Genomic DNA, 24,892 nt, shown 5'->3' with positions numbered 1-24,892 from the left:
ATGAATTGAAGTGGAGAGAGACATGAGGCAGGTGGAGGCACCAGCAGGCTACCACAGTTGTCCAAGTGTGAGGTGATGCAGGTCGTGGCATCAGGGTAGTAGCAGTATCAGAGGAGAGAAGGGGGCATATTTGAGAAATGATGCAAAGTGAAACCTACAAGTCTTGGCAACAGATAAGATGTGGGTGGTGAGAAATGGCAAGGAGTCAAGGTTGCAAGCCCAAGGGAGTGGGAGGATGCTCCTGCCCAATACAGTAATAAAGAAGTTTGGAGGGAGAGAGATAAATGAGGAAAAGCTGATGAATTCAGTTTTGGAAATATTGGACATCCACTCCAAGGTATCTGAGAGGTAGCTTGAGATGCATAATTAGAGGTCATTAATTAAATTATTGTGAGCTAAAGACATCACCAAAGTGAAATAATATTGAGGGAAAAGAGTACCTAGGACAGACCCCTCTAAGACACTTACAATTGGAGGGCATGACCTTGTATGAGGATTCCATAAAGGATCCTGAGAAGGGGTGTTCTGATAGGTAGAAGAAACAAGAGAAACTATTGTCCTAAAATTCAGAAAAAAGGAAGCAGAAAGGAGGGGGTGATCAGCCATGTCAAAGGCTATACAGAGGTCAAGAAAAATGAGGACTGAGAAAAGGCCATTGGATTTGGCAAGTAAGAAATCCCTGGTAACTTTAAAGGGAGAAATTTCAGAGGAATGATGAAGTCAGAATCCAGATTGTAGTGAGTGAAGAAGAGTGTGAGAAGAGAAAATGGAGGCACCTGAAATAGATGGGCTTCTCAAACAGTTTAGCCACAAAGAGCAGAATAATTATAGGACTCTGAGATGGAAGGGTGAAGTAAGGGCATTTTGAGGAGGCGATAGACATGTGCATGTTTGTAGGCAAGTGGATAAGGAGCCAGGAGACAAGAAGAGATTTGTAGATGGGCTAGAGAGTAGGAATAACAGCAAGAGAAGTGTGCTGTAGAAGAAGGAAGGGAGTGCACTTGTGCAGAGAGAAGAGTTTGCCTTAGGAAAGAGTAGGGCAGTTTTCAATGTCACACAGGAGTGGAGGACATAGTGGTATTAGGCAATGATGGTTTGGGATAAGGAGAAGGAGAAAAAGGAGCACAAAATGAATGTCTTAATTTTTTTTTTGGTAAAATATAAGGTAATGTTCTCATCTGAGAGGTTAGAGAAAGAGGAATCATGGGAGCTTTGAGGACAGATGAAAAGATTTGGAAGAGCTGCTGTGGAGAGTGTGATAGTGTACTGATAAGAGAAGTGTAGAAGGGTGCAACTGAGGCTGTTTAACATGAATTTGTGGTGAACCCAATAAGAATAGTCTCTTGATTTTCCATTATGTGATTTTCTCTGCTTTCATAAAGGGGAGCAAAGACTCTTCCAACTCCTGTATCTCAACCAGTGAGCCAAAGGAAATGAGTGAAGGTACAGCCAGCACTAGAAAGAGTGCCAGGGATGCTGGGTAATCAGGGCACAGCCTGGTCTGGATGATTACTAGAAAATGTCCTTATCTCTGTATTGAACACTTTGAACTGGATGTCCCAAAATTAAAATGTCCAAAGCAGAATTCTCTCTCTGCACAAATCCATTCGTCTTTCAAAGTTCCCTATTTCTGTCACAGGCATCAATATCACCCCAGACAGCCAGGCTCTCAACCCTGGTGGCATCGTTGAGCCCTCGACCTTTGTCACTACTTATCTTGAATCAATTGCCAAATGTCATTACGTATGTATTTAGGAGCAGCTAGTGGGTGCTGTGGACAGAGCACTGGTCCTGGGGTCAGGAAGACCTGATATCAGATCCCAACTTGGATACTTACTATTTGTGTGACTCTCAGCAAGTCACCTAACCTTGTTTGCCTCAGTTTCCTCATCTGTAGAAGAAGGTGGAGAAAGAGATGGCAAACCAGTCCAGTGTCTTTGCCAAGAAAACCCCAAATGGGGTCACAAAGAATCAGACATGACTGAAACAACTGAAAACGATATCAACATGGCTTCTACTTCCAGAACGGCTGGTGGTGCACTGTTCCTCACTCTAGATCAGGCCCCCACAACTTCACACGTGAACCAGCACAATCATCTTCTAATTTATCTCTGTCTCACCTTTCTCCCACTCTGATGTATCCTTGCTTCACTTGCCAAAGTTAATTTCCTGAAGCACATTGTGAACATGTCATTCTCGTTCAATGAACTCATGTCTCACTCTTTACCCTAGGATCATGTATTAAGACATCTCTTGGCATTTAAACACCTTCTCAACTTTGTCCCTCCCTACTTCTCCAGAATTTTTACAGATAACTTCCTTCATGCACAAGAAAGTTCAACCAAGCTGACTTTTCTGTTCCTCATACGTGACATTCCATCTCCAATCTCTGGGCTTTTGCAGTGGCTGTCACCCTAGTTGAGATGTTCTGTCCTTTCACCTCTGCCTCTTAGGTTCTCTTGTTTTCATCAAGGCTGAAGCCAAATGCAGCCTTATTCTGGTGGTTTTGGCTCTTGCCCTTCATGCTCCAAGAGGACCCAAATAACATCCCTATGTTGGGGTCAAAGTATTGTGACCGTGGCTGTTGCTCATTTTGACTCTATTAATTTCAGGGACATCCTTGCCATGTCTGATAGTGTATGCTTACTCTGCCCTTAAAGTCACCCAGAATTACAAGATTATCTGAAGGTCACCTGGTCTTCATATTTTTTTTTCTTTGATCTCATCAGGGTTCATCATGGGACCATTAGACGCTGACGATGATGGTGTGACACTTTGCTACAAGTGGTAACTGCATTGTCATGAGCCTGACGTTCACTTTTTTGATGAGGCGTACAAGCTTGCTCACTAGATTAGTTTCCATTGCAAAACCCATGCCAGATTTATGGCACTCCTCATCAGTGAGGCCAGATGTGTATTGACTTTGGTAAGCTAACCTTCATTTGCCAGCCTTATTTCACTCAGGGCTGCTATTTGGATGGGACACCTGCTGAGTTCTCTCTCAACAAGAGCTGTTCATCTTTCATGTCTACTGGATTTCATGTTGTCTGTGAGTGTGCACACATTCCATCTACCAATGGTTAGTAGAATCATATTGACAAAAGTTTGTGTATATGTTTATGTGTATGTTTGTGTGTGTGTGTGTGTGTGTGTGTGTGTGTGTGTGTGTTTATTCTATTTAGACCAGAGGTGAAGGTCTGCCATGGTACGCAGGCCAGGGTTAGGTTAGGTGAAGCAGACAATTTTTATGTCTCCTTTTCTAGTCCCTTCCTCATGCCTAGAGGTGAGCAAGGCAGTCCTTCAGACTGCTCAGACACCCAAGGGACTACAGAGTCCCGCTGCTGCTTCAGTCCAGTGAGATGACCACCCTCTGCCCTAGGTCACCTATATGAATGGTTGTGACTACAGCTCCCATTGTTTTTGCAACGGTTGCTTCAACACAGGACTTTGAGTTAGGTAAAAATTGTAAAATAGTATGGGTTCATGTTTTGACTCATGTATAAACTGGGTTTAAGTGAGACAGAGTTGTTTGAAGTCATTGGCCTCATTTTCTCTTCCAGAGTCATCACAATCCAGTGGCAAGAAAAAATGAAGTCAATTGTTGTTATCTGCAGATGCAGTGGGTGACCTTGGCATCTTCAATGTATAACCAAGCTCTAGGCACTCCATAGTGCCTGCTTCCATCTCCTTCATGGACCATTGCAACAAATTGGTCACATCCACCTGTTCCACAAAGGATGTGGTGGAGTGCTTGGGGCAGACATCCCCCTAACTTACTGATGGATTTAATGTCCCTCAGGTATCCTTAACCTGGTTTAGCCTTTCCGCTGAAAGAATTGAATAGGTTGTGGGCGCTATACATACTACAGTGTCTTGGAGCCACAGGTGACAATTGGGTGATCAGTTGGACACCAGAGGTGGAAAGCAGCCCTGGAAAGGTCTCACAGCTTTCAAAATAGTGGCATTAATCTTCCCTAAATACCCAGCACCCCACCTTTCATGGTTTTCTTTACTAAACTGTCCGAGTTGCTGCATCTTTCCTACCATATATACTCAAATCTATTGTGTGTGTATGTGTGAGTGTGTAAGACACACATGTACATATACAAATACACATCCATGTGTGTATGTACATATGTATATTTCTATCTCTATATTCATATATATGAGAGAGACAATATGAACACACATATGTTTATATTGTCTCTGTCTTATGGGCAGAGTTTGTCATTGTTTCCTCAAACCATAACATAATCAGAGGAACATAGTATGCATTTAATTAGTGATTGTTAATTGATCCATTGCTTTACTCACTGTGAGGTTGGACTTTGTGATCCATGAAGTTTCTAGGAAGAAAACCAAACTAAAGCTATGTCTTAACTGCCTATTTAGTCTTTGTACCTGGGATACAAGAAAATAAATTATAAAATGTCCCCATCCTCAAATTTCTATTGGAGAGACAAAGCATGTAAGTTGATAAGCATATAAACAATAATTTAGTTATGAAGGAGAGAGTAATAACTGTTACAGACCTAATAATTTTATAAGGCTGTCTAATCTGAGGAAGTCAAGCTCAGCAGAAGAACTTGGGAGAATTAGTGAAAATAAATCAGAGCTGACCACTCTTTCTATATGTATACAGTGGAAAAGTGTTGTCTTTTATATAATGCTCAATTAAAAAACTAAGACTGGAGAGATGAGTGAATCAAAGAAAACATTATGCAGTATTAAAATTATTGGTGGTGCAGAGAGACTCCAAATTAAAGAGACATTAACTCCCTAACAACTGCAAAAAAAAAAGTTATACAGAGCAGGATGGGGGGAAGATTTCCCCACAGACCACAAAAAGCATCTAGAACTAATGAAATAGTTTTAAAAAAAATAAAAGAAATTAAAACATTGGGAAAAGAAATTAAAGAAAAAAAAAGAGCTTAGAAAAGAAAATGGCATTCCCTATCCAAGTAAGTCTCCATGAAAAGTAAATTAGAGCAGTCAATGACACTGAAAGCAAAAAATATTAGCAAACAATACAAAGATTGAAAAAATGAAATATTAAGTGATCCGATGTTAGGAACAAATGACTTGTGAAGCTGGTCAAGTAGGGGAAAAAGCATCATTGGAATGATGGAGAAGGAGGAGGAAGAGTAGGAGGAGAAAAAGAAGTTGTTACTGTTGTTATTATTTCTGGAACGTTCTCTCTAATTATTTCCATTGTCTGACTTCCTTGATTTCCTTCAAGTCCTAGCTAAAATCTCACCTTTTCCCAGATGACTCTTCAAGTCCATATTGATGCAAGTGCCTTCCCTCTGAGACCATCTCCAATTTATATTCTCCACATTCTACTTATCCATAATTGTTTGCATGCCCAACCCATTATCTAGTGAAATCGTTGAGAGCAAGACCATTTTCTTAAAATTTTCTTTGAATCCTTAGCACTAAGCATTATGCCTGACACACGGTAGTTTCTTGATTAAAGTTTGTTGACTTTAAAATATATGTATGCTAATTATAGGGAGGAAAAGACAGTGAAATGGGGAGAACAGCAGACAAGCAACAGTGGCAGGTCATACCCCAGGGGACCTGTAGCTAGGCACTGAGCCCTAGAGCAATCCACTAGTGAGGCCGCACCTCCATGCTAGCCAGAAGCCCAAAATCAAGCCAGTATTCCCAAACCAGAAGCACAGCAATGCCCCCCATCCCTAGTATAGACCATCAGCAAAACCCCACCCTGGGGATGGCCAACAGCAATACCCTGCCCGTGGAGTCCAGTGAGTAACAAGGCTTCACCTCCATAGCAAACCGCATTGAGGTCCCAACCCTGGAAAAGGCTAGCAGAAAGACCCAACCCCAAAGCAGGCCAATAGGAAGGCCCCATCCCTAGTACAAACCAGCAGGGAGGTCCCCCTCCAGTGCAAGCCAGTAGCTAAGCCCTGAGACCCAGTGAAAGCCAGTAGCAAGGTCCCAAGACCTGGCTCAAGGAACTTGGGACAGAGGAGGGACAGAGGCTAACTCTTACATAAAAGTACAAAGTCATAAAATTGGCATAAAATAATTAGCAAAACAACAACAAAAAACCTCCAAAAAAAAAAATAATGACTATAGTTACTATGGTGAGGCCTTAAAGAAATATGTGAATTCGTACCAGGCCCAAAAAGAAATCCTAGAAAAGTTTTAAAAGTATTTGAAAAAACCAAATAAGAGAGTAGAAGAAAAATTGGGAAAAGAAATGAGAGTAATGCAAGAAAATCAGGGAAAAGAGTCAACAGCTTGATAAAAAGAAACACAAAGAAATGGCAAAAGAGAAACAAAAATTCACTGAATTTTTAAAGACATAATGTCTTTAAAAATAGATTTGGCCAAATGGAAATGAAGTTACAAAAGCTCAGTGAAGAAAATAATTGCTTAAAAATTAGAATTGGGCAAGTAGAAGCTAATGATTCCAAGAGATATCAAGAAACAGCTTCAAAAAATCAAAAGAATAAAAAAAAAGTTTAAAAAATGTTAAATTTCTCATTGGAAGAACAACTGACCTGGGAAACAAATATAGGAGACATATTTTAAGAATTATTGGACTACTTGAAAGCCATAATCCAAAGAAGAGCCTGGACATAATATTTCAATAAATTACCAAGGAAAATTGCCCTGCTATCCTAGAACCAGAAGGCAAAATAGAAATTGAAAGAATCTGCTGATCACCACCTGAAAGAAATCCCAAAATGCAAACTCCCAGGAATAGCATAGCCAAATTCCAGAGAAATTGGTGCAAGCATCCAGAAAGAAACAGTTTGAATACCATGGACTGCATTCAGAGAAGATGTCAGAGTAGGTCAGAAATTTTCAGGCTCTCCAGATCTCCTCCACAGACAGAAAATTGCCATAGAATGAGCATAGAGCAGCAAAAATAAAGGGGTAAAACAGTTGTCCTCCTAAGACATCTTGAGAGGACCTCAGAGAAGACTCCAAGGGCTGAGGTTTGGCCTGAGTGAAGTGTAGACAGCGCTAGGATGACTCCACTGAATCAACAAACACTAGGCCCTGAGGGAAGCAGACTAGGCCTTAGGAAATTTTGCCTCAACTTTCACATCTTTCAATTTCACTTCAGGAACTTTCATCTAAGGAACAGGAGAAACCACATGAAGGAAGACCAAAGGAACCTCTGATGTTTTTGGGAGGCAGGCCTAGCACTTCCTACCAGACAACCCCCGGCTGTGGCTATGGGAGGAGGAATAAGCACACATCCAATTAATGCAGCAGGGAGCAAGAACTTTTTTGAAACCACTTGGCTGGGCTTAGAGGAGTAAGACAGGAGTCTCAGAGATTGAGCTCCCAGACAGAATTCAGAAAACAGCAGAAAGAAGAACCTGAGGCCTAGGGCAACATTACACACAACCTGTGATAAAACTTGAAAATAGTAATATTAAGCTGCTAAAAATAAAAATAAGACAAATTGAAAATAAAAATGAGCAAGCAAAGGAAAAAGAACCTGACCATTCATAGCAACTTTGGTGCCAAGAAGATCTGGGTTCATATTCAGAGGAAGGTAGTGAGGTTAAATAAAAAAGCCACTCCTACCCCAGAGAGTAGCATCGATTCATTACAAGGCCAAAAAGGCATCCTGAAAGACCTTAAAAAGGAATTCAAAAATCAAACAAGAGAGAATGAGAAAAACTAGGGGGGGAAAAGCAATTCAAGAAAATTGTGAAAAGTTAATAACTTAGTAAAGGAGATACAAAATCTTAAGGACAAAAAAACCTCCCTGAAAACTAAAATTGGGCAAGTGGAATCAAATGACATAAAAGACACCAAGACAGAATAAGACTAGGAAAAAAGAAAAGAGAATTTGAAACACCTCAGTAGAAAAACAACTGATCTGGAGAACAGATCAAGGAGAGACAATATAAAAATTGAAAGATGACCTGAAAGTACTGATCACAAAAACCCCCCCAAAACTGGATATGATATTATAATAGAGAGAAAGCAGGTGGGGGGGGCTGGTAATATTAGAACCTTACTGTCATCTGGGTGAAGAGATAACAAGATATACCTCTGAAGAAGTTTAGAAGTCTTCTGAACATCCAGAAAGGTAAGAAAACGGAAGGATTGGGTGGGGGAAGGGATTTTTAAAAGGGTGTATAGATTAAAAATAGGGGAGAGTGAATAGGTAAGGGAGGGATTTTTAGAGGGCAGGGTAAAATAAAGAACAAAAGGGTAAGGGGAGAGGACAAGGTAACTGGAATAGGGTGAAAAGACAGGCTGAGAAAGAAAATAATCAGTAAAAATAAGAGAGCAGATGCCAATATCTCATGCCATTTACCTAGGTAACATCAAAATGGATACATGACTTAGATATAAAGAGAGATTTTACAAGAATCTTAAAAGAATATGAAGCCTATTATTTGTCAGATTTATGGATAGGTGAATGATTTATGAATAAATAAGAAATAGAAAGGAAAGTTAGGTGTAAAATGGATGGTTTTTGTTATATTAAATTAAAAAGGGTTGGTACAAATAAAACAAATGTAGGCAAGATCAGAAGGCAAGCAGAAAACTGGGGGGAAATTTTATAGACAGTTTATCAGATAAAGGTCTGACATCTAAAGTATATAAACAACTTTGTCAAATCCATAAGAACATGAGTCATCTCCCAATTGATAAAGGATATAAATAGACAGCTTTCCAATGAAGAAATCAAAAGAATTTATAGTCATATGAAATAATGCTTAGATCATTTTTTATTAGAGAAATGCAAATTAAAACAATAAGAGATATCAAGTTATACCTACCAGAGTAGCTTAAATGATAGAAGGGGAAAGTGAGAAATGTTGGAGGGGATGTGGAAAAATTTGGAGTATTTCATTGTCAGTGGAACTGTGAACTGATCCAATCATTTTGGAGAGCAATCTGGAAGTATGCCCAAAGAGTTATTAAACTACCCATACCCTTTGACCCAGCAATACCGATACTTGGTCCATTTCCAAAGATAATGAGGAGAAAAGAAAAAGAACCTGTACATTTAAAAATGTTTGTAGCAGCTCTCTTTGCAGTGGCGAAGAATTGGAAGTTGCAGGGATGCCCATCAATTGGAGAATGGCTAAACAAGAAAGATGCTATTTGTAATCAAGAGAAAAGTATATGTAGAATAATTTTACGTATATATGTACCACTTTGGGCCTACTGGTAGCTCTCTCTGGGACAGGGGTGGCAGAGGAAAGAAAAAAAAGAAATTTACATGATAATTTTGTTGTATATGTGAAAGAAATAGCAAGTTGTGCATAGTAGGCTTGCAGTTTCCTGTGCAATCACCTTTTTGTTGTACTATGCTATGGAAATGCTAATTTCACTCCACATATTAAAAATAAACATTTAAAAAATTTAAAATCTTAAAAAAGAATATCTTGGAGGCAGAGTCAGGATTGCAGAGAATTTAGCAGCTTCTCCATTATAGAACCAAATGGCTTGGAATATGATATTACAAAGGACAAAGAAGTTAGGATTACAACCAAGAATCACACACCCAGCAAAACTGAGTATAATCTACCAGGAGGAAAAAAAAATGGACATACAACAAAATAGGGGACTTTCGAGTAGTCCTAATGAAAAGACCAGAACTAAATTTTAAAAGTTGATATTCAAATACAACAACTAAGAGAAACATAAAAGATAAAAAGAAAAGAAACAATAGAGAATATAAGAGATTCAATCAGGTTAAACTGTTTATATTCCTAGATATTTGTAACTCTTAACAACTTTATCACTGTAAGGACAATTAGAAGGTGGATACAAAGACAGGCAGTATGAGTGTGAGATTACTGTAATGTGATGATATAAAAAAATTAAGGAGGGAAAAAGAAGACTGCACTGGATGAAGAGGGTAAGGGAAGATAGAATGTGATAAATTATCTCACATGAAGAGGTGCAAAAACCTTATTACAGTGGAGGAGAAGATAGGAGAGTGAAGTGGACATCACTTCAACCCTACTCTCATTACAATTGGTTCAAAGAGGAAATAACTGGGACAATCAGTTGGAGATAGAAATCTATCTTGCCCTACTGGGAATTAGGATGGGATGGGGTTAAGTAAAGGCAGAAGGAACTGACAGAAGAGAGGGTAGATTGGAGGAGGCAGTGGTTAGAAGAAAAGCAGTGACAAGGAGGAAACAGGTGAAAGGAGAGAGAAGCATAAACAGGAGGAAAAAATAGAAAGGACAGAAATACACAGTTAGTAATTATGGCTGTGAATATGAATGGAATGACCTCTCCCACAAAACAGAAGCAGATAGCAGAGTGGATTAAAACACCGAATCTTACAATACGTTGTTTACAGGAAACACCCTTGATGCAAGGGAGGCACACACAGAATAAAGGTAAAGTGCTAGAGCAGGATCTATTATGCCTCAGCTAAAGTAAAAACAGCAGGGGTAGCAAGCCTGATCTCAGCCAAAGCAAAAGCCAAAATAGATCCAATTAAAAGAGATAAGGAAGGAAACTGCATCTTCCTCAAAGGTACCATAGACAATGAAGTAATGTGAATACTAAACATATATACGCCAAGTAGGATAGCATCCAAATTCTTAAAAGAGAAGCTCAGTGAGTTACAGGAGGAAAAAGACAATAAAACTATACTACTGAGGACCTCAACTTTCCCCTCCCAGAACTAGATAAATCTAACCACAAATTAAACAAACAAGAATTTAGGGAGGTGAATAGAATTTGAGAAATGTTTTATATGACAAACGTCTGGAGAAAATGGAATAGGGATAGAAAGGTCTAAAACTTTTTTGCAATGTTACATGGCACCTACACAAAAATTGGGCATGTATGAAAGAATAAAACTTCACAACCAAATGGAGAAAAGCATAAATATTAAATAGATCCCTTTCAGATCATAATGCAATAAAAATTACCTTCAATGAAGCACAGTGAAAAGAGATATTACAATTTAAGTGGAAAGTAATCTAATCCTAAACAATGAGTCAAAGAATAAACCATAGATACAATTATTAATTACATTAAGGAGAATGACAATAATGAAATAAAAAACTAAAATTTATGGAATACAGCCAAAGCCATATTTAAAGGAAGGGGTTTAGGTGTATTCAGGGAAGACTAGCACCTCTGCTGTGAGGGCTGCTGAGCCCTTTTCATGGCTGCTTTCCAACTTTGGTGTCTGCCTGTTTCACCTAACTTTCACCTTTGGCTCCAAGAAACTGCAGCATGCCCAGTGGCCACACCTTGGTAAACCATTTCTACAGAGAAGTTAAACCAGATTGATAGTAACTAAAATTGTCTCAAACCTTTCAATAAGTTACAGGGATGTCCAGCCTAAACATGTGAAGATTTCTCCTAGTGCAATAGGTAGATGGAAATAATTTGTTGTAATGGGGCATGAAGGCTATGGGGAGTGCTCAGAGTTTGATTAGCCATCAAAGACACCAAGGTCATCCACTACATCCTCTGACATCACCAGTCATCTTGATATTTGTCTTATCTGATGACTGGGAAAAAAAAGTGGTGCTGAGGACCTAAAATAATTGTCTCAGATATATCCAACTTAAGCACAAGATATAACTCATACCATTTTTACCATTTTTGCCTGCCTCAAAATCCTGTGCTGATAAGCAAATGATGAACCAATAGCTGTGGATAGAATGGGAGCAGTAGTTACAACCATGTCCACAAGTGGCCCAGGGCATAGTGTGGTCATCTGACTAGACTGAAGGGGGTGTCCAATTCAGCAGTCCCTTGGGTGTCTGAGTAGCCTCTTAGAAGAACTGCTCTGTTCACGTATTGGCATGAGGAAGGGGGCAGAAAAGGTTGCCTAAAAATTGTCTGCTTCACCTAACCTTGGGATGGGTAACCTGTGGCCTTGAGGCCACATGTGGGCTTCTAAATACTTAAGGATAGCCTGCTGACTGAATCCAAAATGATCTAGAAGGTCACATGTGTCCTCAAGGCTGCAGGTTCCCCACTCCTGCCCTAACCTAACTCTGGCCTAATTACCATGGCAGGTGGGGATCCCATTCTGTGGTCTAAACAAAAGAAAATGTACAAAAACTTTTGTGAAGGTGTTTCCACTTGCTATTGGTACATGGAATATGTGCACATCTATGGACAATATGAAACATAGTAGACATGAAAGACAAATACCTCTTATTGAGAGAGATACCTCGGCAGGTATCATATGAAAATAGCAGTCCTGGGTGAAATAAGGCTGGCAAATGAAGACCAGCTTGCAGAAGTAACAGCTAGATACATTTTTTTTTTCTGGAGTGGCCATAGTGAAGGGGAGCACTGTGAATCTGGCATAGGTTTTGCAAGCAAAATTAGTCCAGTCTACAAGCTTGTCTACCTCCCCAAAGAACCGAGTGAAAGGCTTGTGACAACGTGATCTCCAATTGCAGGAAATTTCTCAAATATAAAGAGAAATGAAGCAAATTTATTAGAACATGTGTCATTTCCCAACTGATAAGGTCAAAGGTTATGAATAGGCAGTTTTCAGAGAAAGAAATTAAAGCCATTCTGGAGACCAATCTAGAACTATGCTCAAAGGGCTATAACATTATACATACCCTTTAACCCAGCAATACCACTACTAGATCTGTATCCCAAAGAGAAATTTAAAATGGATGAGGGGGAAAATGTATTTGTACAAAAAAAATGTAACGTCTCTTTTTGTTGTGTCTAAGCATTAAAAATTGAGGGGATGTGCATCGACCTGGGAATAGCTGAACAAGTTATGGTAAATGATTGTAATGAAATATTATTGTGGTATAAGAAATGAGAAGCAGGATGATATGAGAAAAATGTGGAAAGACTTCATGAACTGATACAAAGTGAAGTGAGCAGAATCATTTAAAACATTTCCAATATTATTCATTTTGTCAAAGAAGACTTGGAAAGAAAGAAAGAAAGAAAGAAAGAAAAGAAAGAAAGAAAGAAAGAAAGAAAGAAAGAGAAAAAGAAAGAAAGAAAGAAAGAAAGGAAGGAAGGAAGGAAGGAAGGAAGGAAGAAATGATTGCACATGTATAACCTATATTAAATTGTTTGCCATCTCTGGGAGAGAGGAGAAGATGGGTAGAGGGATAGAATTTGAAACTCAAAACTAAAGAAAGGGTTAAAATTTGTTTTACATGTTAACTGGGGGAAAATAAAATATTCTTATGTTATCTAGTTGGCTAATATTATTGAAAAAGAAAATAATATATGTTGGAGAGGACGTCTGAAAATTGAGACAATAATGCAGTATTGGTGGAGTTGTGAGCTAATCCAACTATTCTGTTTTTGTTTTGTTTTGTTTGTGGTGAGACAGTTGGGGTTGTGACTTGCCCAGTGTCACACAGCTAGTAAGTATCAGGTGTCTGTGGTTGAATTTGAACTCAGATCCTCTTGACTGCAAGGTTAGAGGTGTATCCATTGTGCCACCTAGCTTCCCCCTGATCCAACTATTCTGGAGAGCAGTTTATAACTATGCCCAAAGGTCTGTAAAATTACACATACTCTTTGAACCAGCAATCCCACCACTAGGTCTATACTCCAAAGAGATCATAAAAAAAGGGAAAAGGACTTAGATGTACGAAAATATTTACTACTATAAATTCTACTAATTACTATAGATTCTATGGTGGGAAAGAATTAGAAATTGAGGAGATGCCCATCTATCAACTGAAGAATGGCCGAACAAATTGTAGTAAATCAATATGATGGAATACTATTCAGCTATAAGAAATGATGAGAAGGCAGATTTCAGAAAAACCTGGAAAGACTTATATGGACTGATGCTGAGTGAAGTGAGAAGAGCCAGGAGAACATTATATACAATATCATCCACATTGTGCTACGATCAACTATGAATGACTTCGCTCTTCTCAGCAACACAATGATCCAAGACAATTCCAAAGGACTCACAGTGGAAAATGCTATCCACATCCAGAGAAAGAACTGGTGGAATCTGAATGTGGATCAAAGCATACTGTTTTCACTTTATCTTTTATGGTTCTTTTCTTTTGGACTATTTCTGCTTTCACAGCATGACTGCTATGGAAATAGGTGGCACATGATTGCACATATATAACCTATAACAAATTGCTTGCCATTTTAGGGAGAGGATAAGGAGGGAGGGAGAAAATTTGGAATTCAAAATTTTAAAATAGGAATTATTTATTAAGTATTTATGTATTATGAAAATTATCAGGATATAATAAATAATATGATATATTATAATGTGTTATATCATTAATAATATAATATATAATAAAATATATTATAATATAATAAAATATATTATGAAAATAAGAATTATTTATGGATTATTAATATATTGTGAAAATTATTACTTAAATATAATTGGGAAAAATTAAATTTTATTAAAATGAAAGAAAAAATATTTTGTGACTACGTAACTTCATTTTATGCATTTCCTGGGTCAATGAAGAAATTTTAGATACCATACAAAATGTAATTAAAGGTAATGACAAAAATAAGACAATATACCGATATTTATAAGATATAGATAAAACAAACCTTAAAGAAAATTCTGTACCTCTGTGTAATTTCTTCAACAACAAAAAAAAAAAGAGAAAGAGAAAACAGATTAATGAACTGGGCATTCAGATAGAGAGATAAAGATACATATATGTATATGTATGTATTTTGTTGGTCCATTGTTTCAGTCATTTTTGACTCTTTGTGACTCCATTTGGGGTTTTCTTGGGAAAGACATTGGAATGATTTGCCATTTCCTTCTCCAGTTCATTTCACAGAGGAGGAACTGCAGGAAAAAGGGTTAAGTGCCATGCACAGCTAGTGAGTGTCTAAGGCCAGATTTGAATTCCAGAAGATGAGACTTCCTGACTTTAGGCGCAGTACTCTATTCTCTGCACCACCAAGGTGCCTGTGTATTGTTGTGTGTGTGTGTGTGTGTGTGTGTGTGTGTGTGTGTGCATACCTAATTCATTGAAATGCTTTCTATGATTTGTACACTCTCACTCTCTCTGTCTCTGTCTCTCTCTCTGTTTCTGTCTTTCTGTCTCTGTTGTCTGCCTGTCTCTCTTTCTCATTCATTGAAGAAATGATTCAGAGGTATCATTTTTCCTCTAAGGATTGCTTTAGCTATATATTTCAAATGTTGGCATGTATTCTTATATCTGTCATTTACAGATAGACCAGAGGGTAAGAGAGAGATCTCAGCAAATGGCCTCATTCATTTAATATAAAGCAAATTTCTCAGTTGAAAGAGTTGGGAGAAAGGGGAGCCAGGGAAAGTTTAAGGTGTTAAGAGCTTTGGAAAGTCACTGTGGTGAGAGACTTTGTACATCAGCTGGTGGTGGGAAGGTGTAAATAAGACAGAGAATACAAAAAAATTTGCCTTGCTGTGGTGAGGGCCACATTTAGATTATGTAATGAAAATTGTATCCAATTGGATCTATTCAACATGTTTGCATGATTTTCTCCAGCTTCTTTCAGCAGTGTGTGAAAAAGAGTGAAGCCAGGGGATGGTGAGAGTAATATAGGACTGGTGCATATCAGGGCAACATTGTTGATAGGGAGTAAGGGATTCAAGAGAACAGTAGAGAGTTGAAATGGTTCATGTTGGGTTCAATATGGAGAAGGTAGTAGTGTACATCATGGCGGGGCAATGACATGGCATGAACTTAGGCTACAGGGATTTTAGATGAGGACAAAGGTGAAGAAATTTTGTAGAGAGAGTTGCAGAATCACAATAGATTGTGACACAATAATTGGATTTCTAAGTTTATGAACATAGAAATGGAACATTTTTGACGGATGGCATGGTGAATTCTGTGACCCTCTGTGTGTGTAGCTGAGGTGAGATGAAGGAATATATCACTGGAAATGAGAACGTAGAATGAGGGAATATTAGTATATTTTCCAATGTCATCTACAATGGGAGTTGAGTAGAAAAGGGAGACTGAATTAGGCACTGAATTCATTGAGGAAGGAGTATGTCCTGGAAGTCAGTAGATAGCATAGATTAGAGTCTTGATTGAAGGGAAATGTTGATTGAGTGAACTTTCAAAGGAACTTTCAAACTCTCCAAAGGAAAAGAGTTTGCTGAGTAATGGAAGGAGAGGGAGAGTCTGGAAGTGGCAATAGAGAGAAAACAAAATTCCAACAGTCCCACTTCAACTAAATAAAGCAAGGAAAGAGAAAAAAGTCCCATATGTTTGTAAGCACTTAGAGCAGCTTTTTTAGTCATATTGAAGTTATTGAATGTAGGAAAATTACAACTAATTAGCAAATTGCTGTAAGTATGCTGTTGTGTATAAATGCATTGGGATATCATTGTTTAGTAACAAAAAAAATGAGAGCTGGATTCAGAGACACCTGGAAAGATTTGTATCAACTAATTTCAAATGAAGTGAACACAGCCAGGAAAAAAATTCATACAAAACTAACATTGTAAATAAATATTAACTTTGAAAGCTATAAGACCTCTGATAGTTGCCGGTGGCCAACTATATTTGCAGAAGATGATGATAAAGTTTTGGAAAATAATCAATGCAAACTGTGTCATGGCTGCATCTACCTCAATAACTCCATTGGGTTATTTGTGTACTTCTGAAAGTTCCTTACATTTCTCTTCATTAAATAGGCTTCAAAATTTTCAAATTTAACACTAACACTGTTTCAGTCTTTTTTAAATACCCATCATGCATTCAGTGTAGAAATAAAAAAGTTTCTTTCATCTCTTTCCCTATCCATGACTAAGTAGATTTCTCCAAGTCAGGGAAGCATTTGAGAGTATTAATAGAAAACTTTAATTTTGCTGTGAGAGTTAAGGGTGAATCACAATCTTTCACAGCAGCCTAGAGGCAATGTTGCAGTGATTGGTCTTTGAAATGAAAGCCAAAATAGACTTTGAGAAGCATAATCACCTCTATGACTTCAGACATTCATATTGTCATGCATTTAGTAGTGTGAGGGAGAGTGGAAATTTGTATTAGTAAGCTCTTCTTTTTTTAGGGAGTAGGTCATCTCATTAAGGTGCCCTTCGATTCCCTTTTCCGATAATTAAAAGACATTCTCATCATTGTTGCCTAGAACCTGCACTTTCCACACCAATGCTCAGTATTCCTTTTATTGAAAAAAGTATCCTTTGGGAAAAGAAAACTGACAATAATATTCACAGACAATATATCACATAAGGGTGAAACACAGATGATATGACGTAGTGCTTAAAGCAATGAACAAGTATGAAACACATGTAGGTTGTAGTCCCAGTTCACCCATCAGTGTTATTTGAGACTTTGGGGAAGATATTTCATCCCCCTGTGCTCAGGGACTTTTTCTGGTTAATGGAAAGTTAGGCCTGCACAATCTCTAGGATTACTTCAGTGATAGAAGTTGACACTGACTATGTCTTTGATAGTAAAGGGGGTGCAGTGCTCAAGGGCAGGCCCACTCTCTCCCATGTGCAAGTTTTCAAAATTGTACTGATAGAGTCATTGTGGTAGGAATTTCTAGGCAAGATACAACTTCTACCAATCCAAGTTTTCATCTTCTCTGAAATGTATAGTCTCTGAGAGTTCCTTAGAATAATGAGAGATTAAGGGACTCAGCCAGGGTCAGACAGCCACTATGTAACAGAAGTAGGTTTTTTAACTTGAGCTGACTCCACTGCCTCTCAAGGGTCTGATGAAACCTCAGAAAGAGACAGGGTCACTATCACCCACCTGTGGATACTTGTAGAGCTCCAGCAGGGTCCCCATATGGACAGACAGAGCTGACGTGGCTCCTCCCATAACAGCTACAGGCTCGTGCTGCCCCCAGCAACTGTAGTTAGGGATGAGCTGGCCCTGCCCTGACAGCCACTGCAGGGAGCTCTCCAAGGTCTTCTTATCACTGTGGTGGGTGTTGTAGAGGTGAAATCCCAGGGTAAGGTTGGGCAATAGGTTAGGGACCCTGTTGATCTCCTCTACAGCAAACATTAGGGTCAGGGCTTGTTGGTAATTTTTATATAGCCACCTAAAAGGGAGAGAATCAGAAACCACTTACAAAGCCTGTAAAAGGGATTAATTTACAGAAGGACACTGTTCCAGCCCTATGTGAGTTAAACTTAAGGCCTGTAGCTCATTTTCAGTGAATGAAAAGCTGCCTCCTTTGTTTCTATATTGTTTCCCTCTTGTGATTGGAATATTGAGGGATATTTTCTTTGAGTTCCTATTCAGCTCTGCCTGCCAGAGCCACTCACTCATTCAGTCATGGAATCACTCACTCACTAATGCTTTCATGCATTTAGCAAAGATATAATGAACACTTACCATTTCAGAATTACAGAGTTTGAGATTTTGAAAACAACCTAGAAGTCATCTAATCTAATATGTTCTCACAAGGGGTCTGCACTATAACATTTCTTATAATGAATACAGTAGCTTGCTGTAAGAGATAAATAAAATGGTCCTGGGAAGTTAAAAAAAATAAGAATAATCCTCACCAATCATCCTTCAAGAGTAAGACCAGAAGTGACTGCAAAAAGCCATACTCTCTTTTGGAGGCTGTGTTTGAATATCAACTGCTCCCAATTCCCACTGCCCCCACTGAGCTATAGACAGCACTAGTCCTGAACTGTGGCCCACACCCAGGTACGAGCTCCCATAGTCTCTGCTCCCAAAGACCAATTTTGCTCATCCCAGATAATAAACCTATATAACTCTATCCCTTCTTATGTTCCTCAGGAACTAACTCTATCAAAGACCCCAGAAGCCTGAAGTGTGCCTCCATTTCTCACTCTGTTCCTTTGTGAGCATCCTCTTGATGCTCTTATAGTTTCACTATTTCTGCTTCCTTTTGGTTCTTTCCAATGGTGCTGGGCCTTCCAGGCATGCCAATCCTTGCAGAGCTGTCTTCTGGGAAGCATGTGTGACTAACAATTCAGTACCTACACCTCTTTCCCAAGTTTTCTGACTCAGGGAAAACAGAGAACAAGGAACGAATTGAAAGCCTGGTGCCTCAGTGCCACAGGCCCCTCCTTTTCCTGTGTCTAGGCATCTTATCCAGCACAGCATAACTTTTCTCCAGCAATAAAAATGAGAGATAAAGAGTACTGCTGTCTTTCCTGGGTGGTATTCTGGATGTTCCTGACTCTGTGTTAGGACGATACCTGACAAAGGTATGTTCCCATAACTTATCCAAACATCTCATATACCCAGAATGTCAGCATATAGCAAAGCTTAACAGGCCCACAGATGGGTAATAAAAGACTATGGGAAATTCCCTATGTTCTGTGACTGGTATAGAGAGAGTTAGGAAGTCTGAGCAGGGGGAGGCACCTTGCTAAGAGCAGAAAACTTCATGAAGTAAATCATAACCCTGGAATGATGGTGATTTTCATGGGTGAAAATGAATGTCTCCAGAAGAGAGAAATCAGTTGCCAAGTGCAAAGTAACATGTTTGAGGAATAGGAAGCATTCCAAATTTGTACTCATACAATTTTCTAGCAGGTGTTATCTAAATGAATTAGGGTCAAGACTTGGAGGGTTCACTGTGCCCAATTATCTTCTCACCATTTCCGTTTTATGGTAGGGACAGAGGAAAGCCAAAAAAAAAGTAAATTACTATCAAGAATTTAACCAATGAGCCCCAGACTCAGAGCCAAGCAGATCAAACGTTCATGTCCATATGCTTCAACATGCTTACAATCCAGAAATGTTTCTCCATTAACTTTCATTTTTAAGGTAATTCAGAACTGTATTCCAGGTGGCAGGCAAACACAAAGGAATCTTCAGGCCTTCTCATTTCATCTATTATTAACAGCCAAACTAACTTTCCCTTTATTAGCTGCCTGTTTTCTGAGAATTTGAAACTCTTTTTCCATTCTTTCTTCATTCACATTGGCTATAATTAGAATAAGAGAGAAAAGAACCCAATTCTCCTGTCCGCATGAACAAACACTGTTCTCAAGGAAAAGTCTGGCAAAGGTTACATAGAAAGAAAGAAGGAAATTTGGTTCAGAATGGCCTTTTTACCCAATTCTGTGCATAGGGTGAGAGTATGCTTACCCATCTCTTGCCAACTGCAGTCTATTCGGTGTTCGTGGTGAACAATCAAAGAATAGAAAAGAACTGGGAATACCTTAAAATATTCAAGAAATATAAGCAAATATTAAAATATTTCCTTACTATAGACCAATTGAGATTAAAAATATGGAGGAGAGAAAAGAAAGGCCCAAAGGGAATGTAAAATAGAGAAAAAACTCAAAAGCAACAGGAATGCACAGACACAGACACAAACAGAGGAGGTCCAAATTGTTATCTTCCCTGTCCCATTCTTCATCTCCCAAAACTGTCCCTGCAAATCCCTTGTCAGGTCTATGGGTTGCAGGGGCCTTGCAGTGAAATTGGGCAGGGATATCACTGGAAGGAATCTGTGTGAGTGTGTGTGTGTGTGTGTGTGTGTGTGTGTGTGTGTGTGTGTGTGTGCGTGTGTGTGTTTGTGTGTTTAGGTCTAAATCCAATTTCTACAGTAAAGATACTCGTTGTTTACATTTATATTGGAGGTTTCATTGCTAGAGAGTGGGCTCTTCTGCTTACTAGAGTTGTTCACCATGTGAGCAAAGACAAAGGTCCCGATATCTCCACTGCCTCAAGATCAGTGAGAGGAGACAGATGACAGCCAGGGAGACAGACGGAGTCTGTCCTCTAATCCTTTCACTCTTTAGCTCTGAAAGCATATCAGATGAATGGAAAAATCACCATGACCAAGGAAATTCAGAGAAGAGAAAGTAGAAGAACCTCTCACATCAGCAAGCAAGGGCCCCCCTTCCTGCCTGCCCCTTCCATAAAGACCTCTGTAATTATCAGCTCTCTCAGAGGCACAGGCAGGCAGGCACTTACTTATAATTCCGACAGTCCTTGTCAAGTCTACTTCCAAAGAGTCCTGCTCTTATGACACTGCTTACTTCAACTGAATACAAGGGGGCAAAAGTCCCAATCATGAGATCCCCATTTCTGACATGGCTGGGGCTGATTTGGGGGAAGCACACTGGCTTCTCTGTCCTGTTCTCAGAGGCTGGAAGCTTCAGCAGCAGGGAAAGAAGCAAGACAGAAAACAACAGAGAAATCTTTCTCTGAACAAGAGACCACATATTGTTAACATTAGATGAAGTCTCAGGCCTGGGAAGAGCCAAGGGGCTGCCCAAACTACAGCAAAGTCAAACATTCTAGGCTTGTTCTGCTGAGAAAACTCCTAGAGATGTAATGTCTTGTTCTGGGGAAGATGGCCAGGTCAAGTCCTCCCTCCACACCTGAGGAAACACAAGAGGACATTAGCTGTGCCCATGTCAAGGACAAGGACAATAATGTAAGACCAAGGGGGTGATTATCAGGCTTCCTTGGCCCCTCAACTATATTCTGTCTGTCAGTGATCTTCTGGTTAGTCACTGACAGTGGTGTCCACAGAGACGTGAAGGTCCGTGAGGAGTTTTAGATTCCATTCTTTCCTCAGGCATCTGCAGCTGTGTCCCTGCATCTAAGGCAAAAACACAAGTGGAAAAACATGTTTTGGAATCTCTGACCCTGTTACCAACAGACAATATTACACAGGAGCCCTCATGGAGGGGCTTGTGTATCCCTGTGTCACTCAGGGGGCTGCAGAATCCTGAAGCTGGTAGATGCAGCATTAGGGAGAGTTTGATGAGAACAGACAAGACAAAAAGTTTCAGAGGGCAGCTGGGCTGAGACTTTACAGGACTCATGGCTGTGACATCCACTGACTTCTGAGCCAGGATCCATCTTGTCCTAGGATGAACTCACAAGTCCTGCCTCCCTTGATGCTCTGTATCATAGAATCACAGAGACTCAGAAGAAAAATGGAACATCAGAGAGTCCAACTTGTGCCTGAAAAGAATCACCATCTACAATTCTCAGCTTTACTGACCCCCCCATAACCTCACATCTTGGCATACTGACATGCTCTGGGAATGCACAGTTTTCTCCACAGTCCTAAGATCATGGGATTTAGAATGAAAGAAGATAAAACCAAATTAATCTAACATGTGCTTTTTAGAGATTAGAAATCTAACAGAAAATAGCTTGCTTAAGGCCATTTTATTAATAAGTAACTTAATCCTCTAATATTACTGGCTTGCATTTATGTGATGCATTAAGATTTATAAAGCATTTTACATATATTATCAAATTTGATTCTCACAACTACCCTGTGAGATGGGTATTATTATTAGCACCATTTTGCTAATGAGGGAACAGGTTAGAGGAAAGTCCAATGCTTTGATTAGGATCTCGCAGCTCATATGTGTCTGAAAAAAGATTCAAATTCAGATCTGCCTGATCATAAATTTGACATTATCTATTACATTATTGATTTATTTGGAGAAAATCATAAGTATATTTCACCTCTTACAATGGTTCCTCTCCAAACCAATGTCCACTTCTGTATTGTGTAGAAGGGAAATTCAGGGTTCAAAACTTATAGCAAAAATCAGTGAAAAGCTGTAGCTGGCTTCCAGGCAAGGGAAATCAATGTGAAGTTAGAGGGCCTTGGACAGGGGTGTAACAACTAAGGTGACCCTGAAAGCTTGGTGGTCCAGGACCAGGGGAGTGACGACTGAATGACTGAACTTGTAGGCCAAAATGGCAGTGTGTGGGACAGTAACCCTAACCCAAATTAAACTCAGAGACTTCTCAAGGTGCAAAGCAAAGGTTGCCTTTATTACAACCTCGCCAGATGCCTGTCTGCTCCTTTGATGCACGCAGGAGAGGGAGAGAGAGGCACGCAAAAGGAAATGGGATTATATGCCCAAACAAATCCTCACCCACCATTATCCCTTATTCCCATTGACTGGGAGGTGGGCTTACATTCTAGGCATGAAAATTCAAAGACAAGGAAACAGGGCATAGCCAATCCAAGCACATATGTTCCCATTCAGTAAATCCAATGTTGATATATCAGGAGCGGGTTTAGGGCAGAACTCCCAAGAGCTAGGCAATTCCCAGGAAACCAAAATCCACTGTCATTTCCCCTCCCCAACTCCCCTCTCCCCTATCCCAGAGATGAGAAAAGAGGTGGGAAGCTAAGGGCAATGGTTCAGGTTGGGGCAGGGCTTATTCTTTCTGTTATGTGCTTAAAAACAGAGTCTGCGTAGGGGAGGATTTTGAAAGTAATAATCATGAATTATTGACCTTTGAGGAGGCTTCACTTCTGAGAGTTCATCTCTCACAGCAGGAAAAAGAAGCATGCCTTCAAGGGGGGAGGGATGATAGAAGGGAGGGCAGATTGAGGGAGGGGGTAATCAGAAACAAACACTTTTGAGAAGGGGCAAGGTCAAAGGAGAGAATAGAATAAACGGGGCAGGATAGCATGAGGGGAAATATAATTAGTTTTTCACAACATGACTATTAGGGAAGTGTTTTGCATGACAAACATGTATAATCTATATTGAGTTGCTTGCCTTCTTAATGAGGGTTGGTGGGGAGAGAGGAAGGGAGAGAATTTGGAACTCAAAGTTTTAGAAACGAATGTTAAAAATTATTTTTACATGCAACTGGGAAATTAGATATACAGGCAATGGGATATAGAAATCTGTCCTGCCCTAAAGGAAAATAGAAGGGGAAAGGAATAAGAAAAGGGGGGGGGAAGTTGATAGAAGGTGTTGACCTGAAAGTTGGTTAAAGAGACAACAAGCTAGGTGATAAGTAAATCCATATTGTTTATTCCCTTAAGTTAGCTACATGTACATAGAGCCAGAGCTTTAACTCTGACTGAATCAAGCAATTTTAGGACATTTAAACCCTAACTCAGGATGTCTGTGTTACTCAAATTTATGGTCTCTATATGTGTTCAACCAAAGCATGAGAAAGGAATATTCTTAATTGAATAGCCTGTAAATATAATAAGATAGGAGAATGTCAAAGTGTAAATTATAGATCCAGGATATCTGTGTTTCCTTTACCATTAACATGATACAACACATCATATTCAGGTTTTTGGCCCTTAGTGGGACTCCAAGACATGTGTAAAATTCAATGAGAGATACACATGTACACACACACACACACACACACACACACACACACACACACACACCCCTTTAATGGCTAGGTAGTACAGTGGATAGATAGAACACTGGACCTGGAGTCAAAAAGTTGATTTTATTGTTCAGTCATTTTCAGTCATCTCCAACTCTCTTGACCCCATTTGGGGTTTTCTTGGCAATAATACTATAGTGATTTGCCATTCCCTCATTTTACAACTTATTTTAGAGATGAGGAAACTGAGGTAAATGAGGTTAAGTGTCTTGCCCAGGGTCACACAGCTAGTAAGTATCTGGTTTGAACTCATCAAGATGAGTCTTCCTAACTTCAGACCTGGCACTCTATCCACTGTGCCACCTAACTGCTCAGTCAGGAAGACCTCAGTTTAAATGCTACCTCACAGACACTAGCTGTATGACCATAAGCAAGTCACTTAACATCTGTCTGTCTCAGTTTCCTCAACTTAAAAATCGAGACAGAAATAGCACCTATCTCTCAAATAGTATAATACTTGTAAAGCCCTTAGCAAAATTCCTGGCATATAATAGGCATTTAATGTATGCTCATTGCCTCTTTCTCTTTAGCTTAAATGTATAAGTCAATATGTACTTACTGACTACTGTCAGGAAAGCACTCTTTGGCATACAAAAACAAAAATGAAACATTTCTTCCTCTTAGGGAATGTACATCCTAACGGGAAAGATATGTCTATAGTTCCGATGGCATATGGGCCCAACCTGAGACCCTGCCCCTCACCCCAAAAAGAATTTGAGTCTCATTTGTCTACTATCAAGCTATCAAAGAAGTCTCAAGTGATTGCCTGAGGCTATAATGCACTTAACTGTTCTTTCCTTATCTCTTATTCTTATTCCTATCATGTGGCC

General features: G+C 39.3%; 1 pseudogene; it reads right to left on the bottom strand.

The window, feature by feature from the left end:
- LOC110202551 (vomeronasal type-2 receptor 26-like) overlaps nt 1-20,968 on the bottom strand; it is a 38,319-nt pseudogene extending 17,351 nt beyond the window's left edge.
- Nucleotides 20,969-24,892: the final 3,924 nt, after the last annotated feature.

This window comes from Phascolarctos cinereus, unplaced genomic scaffold (genome assembly GCF_003287225.1).
Source record: "Phascolarctos cinereus isolate Bilbo 61053 unplaced genomic scaffold, phaCin_HiC Scaffold_4;HRSCAF=312, whole genome shotgun sequence".
NCBI classification, from domain to species: domain Eukaryota; kingdom Metazoa; phylum Chordata; class Mammalia; order Diprotodontia; family Phascolarctidae; genus Phascolarctos; species Phascolarctos cinereus.
This window is presented reverse-complemented; position numbering and strand designations above follow the sequence as displayed.